Raw genomic sequence first — 8,070 nt, forward strand, 5'->3', positions numbered from 1 at the left:
TAGTTGATTTCCTTTCTAACATTTCATAATATAATATGATTCCGTAGATAAAGGCATAATCTGAGAGGCTGTGTGAACATGAAAGGGATGGGATCAAAGATGGCTGACAGGCTTTCCATTCCGTAGGCGTATTTACAAAATACGTACCTACCTACCTAAATGTTTTGTTTAACATAAAACACTAGAAGCGTACACTGGGTTTTTTTAAGGGTACCGCAGTAAACAAGAAACATAGTTTCGCCATGTCCGTCCGTCTGTAAAACCGTCCTCGGTTAATCTCAGAGACTATCAGTGCTAGAAATCCTGGGGTGAAATTATTATTTTTCTCTTCACTGCGATTTCATATGCGATTACGGTATGTGATTTTTCAATTTTCGCACTTAGAATTATTTGCTACTTTTAGGTAACTAGAAATTATGATCAAGATCATAACCATTGACATTTCATATGAATTTTTCGTACTTATGATTCTTGTTCAAAAATTCACTTTCTGTGAAACGTAGCAGACGATTGCTCGCTAGGTAGGTATATTAACTGTTTTTTTTTTAATTTTATTCCATTACGAGATAGGTCTTGACTGCTATCTCACCAGGTGGTAAGTGAAACGATGTTCTTTTTCCATTTCTAACACGCATTGATGCAAGTGTTCTCGCTCGCACACTCTTTAGCCCGGGTCAATTAAATACGCACGCGAAATTTAAACAACGAAGTGGGAATAAATGAGATATTTTTTTTCCGTAATTTTCACAGGCTAATTTAAGTAGGATTGCAAGTGTCACATATGAAAATGATTTTCACATGATTTTTCACATGCTGCCTGTGAAATGGCCCAGATTTACTATTGACTGTGTACCGGGCGCCACAATAGTAATTTATATCAAAGCATGTTGAATGAACGCTACCTATAACATAACCCATTATAACTAGATAAGGGATGATAATTATGAACTAATTGGCCCATTACTCAATGTTTAGTCTGAGGCTGGGCCTTGACCCGCGACCGAAGCCGCTATCTGGCGCATTTCCGTTGTTTGTTACAATTCCATGTAAACAGGGTTATGTAAGCTACTAGCTGATGCCCGCGACTTGGTACGCGTAGAATTAGGTCTTTTAAAAATCCCGTGGGAACTCTTTGATTTTCCGGGATAAAAAGTAGCCTATGTCACTCTCCAGGTCTTTAACTATACCGATGCGAAAAATCACGTCAATCCGTTGCACCGTTGCGACGTGATTGAAGGACAAACCAACAAATCAACAAACAAACACACTTTTGCATTTATAATGAGGGTACTGATAGTTCGTGACAGGTAGAGATGGCAATCGGGGTATGAGACGGAGGGACGCCCCGCACACCGGCGTGTTACCCGCGCTATCGAGCGCCGGGTTGGCGCGGGGGCTGCGCGGGTGTGCGAGGCGTTACCTCCCCGATTGCCATGTCAACGTGTCGCGTAGTATACGTTTACATCAGCACGTAGACGCTGTAGCATGGCGCCAGGCGCGTATAAAATGTAGAAATAGACGATGTGATTGTAAATAGGCATGTTCGGGCCATAGAATGTAATTTAAGAGCGAATAACACATCGATGGAATAATTATTTTCAGTTGTTAACATAACTAACTATTTTAACAACAACAGCTGTAATTAAGGCGAGTCATCGAGGCTAAGCAGAAAAAACTGGTTTGCTAGATCAAATGTTTTAGGTATTTACTATTAAATAATGGCCTTGCTAAAAATATACAATATACCTAAAGACATTTTCTAAAGAATGTGCTACTTTGATACACAATAGGAAGTACTTCACTCGATCAAATAAAATCTTGAAATAAGCCGAAATAAAAGTCTAAAACGAATTATTTAATACTAAAATTTCTGACTTGGCAAATAATTTTTATATGGAAATTTTTGAGAACCTGCTAAATTTTTGTTTTCAACAGGACTTCTATAATTTATTAAATTCAAATTTAACTTTGAAACACAGAATTTGAGCGTTGCCAAACGGTTTACTTCAAAGCCGCGCTGCCCGCCTCGGTGACTCGCCTTAACTAATTACGGCAGTTGTTAGTATTAGTTACAGTGCGACAAGGCTTTCTTGGCACTTGGATGACATTGACAGGGGGGCGCTATTGGAGGATAAAGGCTTAGAATATACAAACAAGAACAAAGGGGACGTGGATTTAGGTTTTTAAAAATACCGATAAATATATACCTAGTAGCCTATTATATCACTCTCCAGGTCTTTATCTATAACCATACAAAAAATCACGTCAATCCGTTCAACAAACCAACAAACAAACACACTTTCGCATTTACAATAAGGGTACTAATAATGGTGCTGATTATTTTCATACGTTATGTATTACATATTTTTTAATCGTTCTTATTCGTTACTCGTGGCCCAGGTTCTCTAATTTTCTCAATCTCCTTAGATAAAACCTAAGTTCGATCAACCGTTCAATTACCGAGTCGGGATAACGTTGTAATAAGGCCAATCGACTGATTTCCGATTTATTTAAGGCCTTCATCCACCACCCTCGTCTAATTTACAAATCTTTCCTCTTCATAAGATTAAGTATAGATTAGTAGTGATCTAACTGCCGTACTCAAAGTCGCTTAATCGTTATTTAAGTTTAGTTAAAACGAGACAGAGCTATATCTCTCACACAAATCTGTTTCGTTTTAACTCATTCTTAAGTAATGATTAGCGACTCTGAGTGCGGCGGTAAGAGTTTCTTATTTAGTAATAATATTAGAACTGTCAGGCATGCAGGTTTCCTGACGATGTTTTCATTCACCGTTAATGCAAATCCATACTAATATTATAAATGCGAAAGTGTGTCTGTCTGTCTGTCTGCTAGCTTTTCACGGCCCAACCGTTCAACCGATTTTGATGAAATTTGGTACAGAGTTAGCTTATATCCCGGGTAAGGACATAGGCTACTTTTCATCCCGGAAAAACTAATGAGTTCCCACGGGATTTTTAAAAACCTAAATCCACGCGTGCGAAGTCGCGGGCATCAGCTAGGAATATTATAAATACGAAAGTGCGTCTGTTTGTCTGTCTGTCTGCTAGCCTTTCACGGCTCATCAGTTCAACCGATTTTGACAAAATGTGGTACAGATATAGCTTGCATCCCGGGGGAGGACATAGGCTACTATTTATCCCGGAAAATCAAAGAGTTCCCACGGGATTTTTAAAAACCTAAAGCTGAGCTGAAAGAGGTCGTATTTGCTATTTCTCATAATGTGGCCGAAGTACTCCAACTTCCGCACTTTTATGGTCTTCAGGATTTGAAAACCTTTGCAGCCTTTGTAGTACAGTTGCATTTTTGAGGTACGGAACCCTAAAAATAAGTACAAAGATCTTACGTCTAATTGTGTTGTTTCTTGTTCTTTTTAGTTATTTATTTTATTTTATTCATTTATTTGTAATCAAAGCGTTACAGATAATATAATTTTACATAATATCAGACTTAAAATAAGGCCCAATAGGAAACAGAAATTTCGGATTGACTATATGCTGCGTAGGCCCTACTGGCCGCTACAGCGTCACCGGGGAAGGTGGCGAACGCGAAGCTCCGCCTGGAGGTGAGCCCTAGGGCTCAAAGAAATAATTTGAGAAGTCGGGGGCAACGTTCGCCTAAGGGCGCCTCCTGTGACGGACCACGGCTTAGGATGACGTTGGGATGGGTGGAGTTGTCAGTTTTGTTGGTTAGTCCGTACGCCCCCGAGGCCGTGGCGTGAGTCAACGTCCCGGTAACGTTAAAAATCGGGGACCTCGTCTTCGCCGGCGAATCCTACGACTAGGGTAAGCTTTTTTTTAATAAGAATATTAGCCTTGTTAAAATCAAATCAAATCAAATCCAATTTCTTTATTGCGAATCTGGGTAAACAGTGGAGAAAAATGAACAAAAAGGTACAGCCAAATTCTGCCTACTAGCCTAGCATGCAATATGTTATGATATACCTAACAACGTGTACATCATAGTCTTGATAAAATTAATTATGACTAATAATCCCCTTTCCCCTCCAACTAAGCGTCAAGCTTGTGCTAGGAGTAGGTACGACAATAGTGCAACAGGCGGGGTTTGAACAAAAAAGCTGTGCTTTTATATGTCTATCACTTGCACGCAACTGTAGGTAGGTACCTATATTATTATTAGCCCTTTATCTCCCAACCCTCAGTACAGCATCCCTTCCAATATCACAGGACGGAAGCCAGATAATGGGAGTCCCTTTGGCGGGTAAATGATCAGTTGTGGTGTGTTTCTCAAAGGGACTATTATAATGTCCTTCGTAAAAAATAGTGCATAGTATAACAATACGGTATTCGACTATGTCAAAAATAATTTGATGACAAGATATTATGGTCAAGCGAACAAAATTTTTCACGGTTTTGGAACCAAATAAATCAGCGCCACCTCTTAGATACTAATGAACGACCCGTTTGAAATCCAGACGTCACTGAGGTTGCATTGGTGCTAAATAAACATTGTAGGATCAATGAGTCGGTGCCATTTTGCTTGTTCAATGGCCCTGTCCTTACGAAGTACCTAATATATAAGTCTTTCTCAGTGATTATTAAATAGAGAGTCTTCCAAAATACGAAAATCCATGTCCTTTGTTAGTTTTAAGTGTGATAGGTAACCATTTTAAATTATCAATTAAACCAAAAAAAGTACGTCATTACGATATGACGTCACATTCCAGTATTTCATAGAATATTGCATACCTGCTAAGCGCGCGTTTTGACGACTGATAAAAAGTTACTGATTTGACTAGTTGTCAAATACCGTATTGTAAGAGTTTATATTTATGTTATCACTCCATACTACCACTCTACCCATATTATAAATTCAAAAGTGTGTTTATTTATTGGTTTGTCCTTCAATCACGTCGCAACGGACCAACCGATCGATGTGATTTTTGCTTCGGCATAGGTTAAGTGACATCCGGGAAAATCAAGAGTTTCCGCAGGATTTTAAAACCTAAATCAGTGCGTCAAAGTTGCGGGCATCGAGTGATATTACAGCAAAAGCGCGAGCGAAGCGAGCTCGATTTTTTTGATACGGCTGCGGTCATGCGGGCTAGTAGGTATATCTACAAACAATTCGGGCTTTTACAATACTTAGAATTTATATCACTTAAAAGTTTTCAAACTAGTTTATACCTACATAAATTATTATATTATTACTTAAAGGCTCCATTATAATTGGATTAGATTAGAGAAATACTGACAAAATGAGGGTATTGATAGTGAATTTTCTGCCACACGTGTTGAGAACGGAAGAAGGAGAAAAAGCAAAATGTAAGTACCTACCTACTTAAATATTTTTCTTTTGTTTTTGAATGTCGTTGGTATCTGTACTCCCCTTAACTAATGACTATCATGGATTCAAAGCCTGTGTACAGTGCGACAAGGCTATGGCGCGCGGTGAAAATCGGAACTAACGTTGCCGTCAAGTGTCCCCTTTGTTCTTGTTTGAATATTCTAAGCCTTTGTTCTCCAACAGCGCCCCCCTGTCAATGTCATTCAAGTGCTAAGAGAGCCTTGTCGCAGTGTATACCGTTCGATATACTATTTTTTTTAAAGTTAGTATAGGGCTCTCTCTGTTACGTAATCTCGTATAAATGACAGGGACAAAAATTTCAGTGCGCGTTTATCTTTTTTGAAAGTCGGTTAAGAAAATAGCCTATTACTCCTTGGTCAGTCCTCTACTTGTCTGTGAAAGTCCCGTCAAAATAGGTTCAGCCTTTCCGAAGATTAGCCCGTTCAAACATACAGACACTTCAATTAATTAAAATTAGCCTCAATAGCTCAACGGTTAAGGAATGGACTGAATTCCGAAGGTCGCCGGTTCAAATCCCACACGTTGCACTATTGTCGAACCCACTCCTAGCACAAGCTTTTCGCTTAATTGGAGGGGAAAGGGGAATATTAGTCATAATTAACAAGGCTAATATTCTTTAAAAAATAAAAATAGTTATTTGTATAGAAAAATATAGCATAGAACGTCGGATCGGATCGGATAGGATCGGATCGGATCGGATAGGCCAATAAAGCCTGTAAGTCGTAAAAGCCGTTTCGGCGGCTAGTGCAAGTAGCTTAGTGACTATGACAAGAACTACCGATTCGCCTGTTTTGTTATCAGTACCGGCCACATCGTAAATCGCAGTCGTAAAATAGGGTTGACAAAAAAGTAGGTGCTGGGGTCCTACAAAAAAATAATTCTATAATTTCGTAATTGTTTATGATATATTGCAAATAAAACATCTGATGTTGCTAGAGGTCAACGAACGTTGCTTAAGTAGGACTATACATTGCGGGTTTGAAAAATACTAAACCACTAAAACTACAAAATGAGACAAATGGTTATTGGTATTGGATTGTGTTTAGGTAGTATAACAATAACGATAAGTTTTTCCTAGCGTTCTGGATAATGGAGTGCCTGAAGTGTATGGGGTATCGTTACAATGCTTATAATACCATCCAGAGTATCCATCTAAATACATAAATGGAAAAGGTGACGGACTGACTGACTGACTGACTGATATATCAAAGCACAGCTCAAACAACTGGACGGATCGAGCTGAAATTTGGCATGCAGGCTATTATGACGTAGGCATCCACTAGGAAAGGATTTTTGAAAATTCAACCCCTAAGGGGGTGAAATAGGGGTTTTTAATTTGTGTAGTTTACGCGGACGAAGTCGCTAGCATAAGCTAGTCGGTAATAAAATAAAATAAAAACTCAGTGGGGCGGTTGTACGACGCCATTTTCAAAAGTGATTTTTTTAAAGTTTTAGTTAGTTTTTCGACACGTCTTGTTAATATTTTTTTACTGGCGTGGATTATACATAAGTACCTAGTGTTAGAATTTCGGGGATAATTATTATTCTTATCACTTGCCAGTATACAACGTCATGAAACAACAGTGTAGCCACGTCAATATACCTTATTGAACATGTCGTTATACTGTTGTCAATATACGTTTCATGACAAGACGTATATTGACAAAAGTAATTATTATTGTCCGGAAGTGGATGTCATGAAAACTACAGTGTAGGCACCGGGCACGTCAATATACCTTATCAAATATGTCATTATCTTTTGTCAATATACGTTGCATAAAAAGACGTATATTGACAAAGGCAATTATTACTGTTTGGAAGTGGTAACGACTTGTATTTAATACAGATGTTTTGGATAACCAGGGCTCAGTCTTTTGTCAATCATAGTTGTGTTCATACGTTAATTCTGGTGCGATAGTGTTTAAGTTATGAAGTTGTTATATTGTGATTATGTGATTATATGATTATGAGATGAGATAATAAGTAAAAGCATACAAAGAATAAAATATGAGTTTGATGTGATTCTCGAGTATTATTGCAAGGAAATATCCCCCTGAGCTTTCACTAGTTACAAGTCAGGTAAGGATAATTCGTTTTCTAGTTTTTTTAGAAAACTAAAATGACAAATTAAAGACAAGCAGCATTGACGAATTATATTGTACGGGAGCGGTGTGTAGGCTCGACCGTACCAAAGGGAGATCTCCAACCGAGTGGTTGGTTGTGCTCGGTGGCGCCAGCTGGGCCGACGGTTGTATCTTGAAACTTCTATATATGTATAGTCCAGATTGCAGAAAACTCCGTTAGTGCGAGTACTGTCGGCGGTACATTTGTTCGGGACTATGTCATGAAATGGTATCGATTGAACAGCGCCATCTAGTTTCTACTGTGGTAACTGCCACAATATTATGTTAAACGAGCGCCGTGTTAGGCTTAATAATTTAAGAAAAATATGGTTGACAACCCTTACCAAGCGTCATCTTTTTTTTATCACCCGCACCAACGTTTTTATGATTGAAGATAAGAAATTTCGGTAAAATGATGAGCCACCATGGACGGCTTGGGGTATAGGCTATGGGAGTCTTTGGTGCGTAAAACGCAAAAAATACGCAACGTACAAATACTGGGACTGACTGACTGACTGATCTATCAACGCACAGCTCAAACTACTCGACGGATCAGGCTGAAATTTGGCATGCAGATAGCTATTATGACGTGAAGATC

The sequence above is a fragment of the Maniola hyperantus genome, chromosome 24 (genome assembly GCF_902806685.2).
Source record: "Maniola hyperantus chromosome 24, iAphHyp1.2, whole genome shotgun sequence".
Lineage (NCBI taxonomy): Eukaryota > Metazoa > Arthropoda > Insecta > Lepidoptera > Nymphalidae > Maniola > Maniola hyperantus.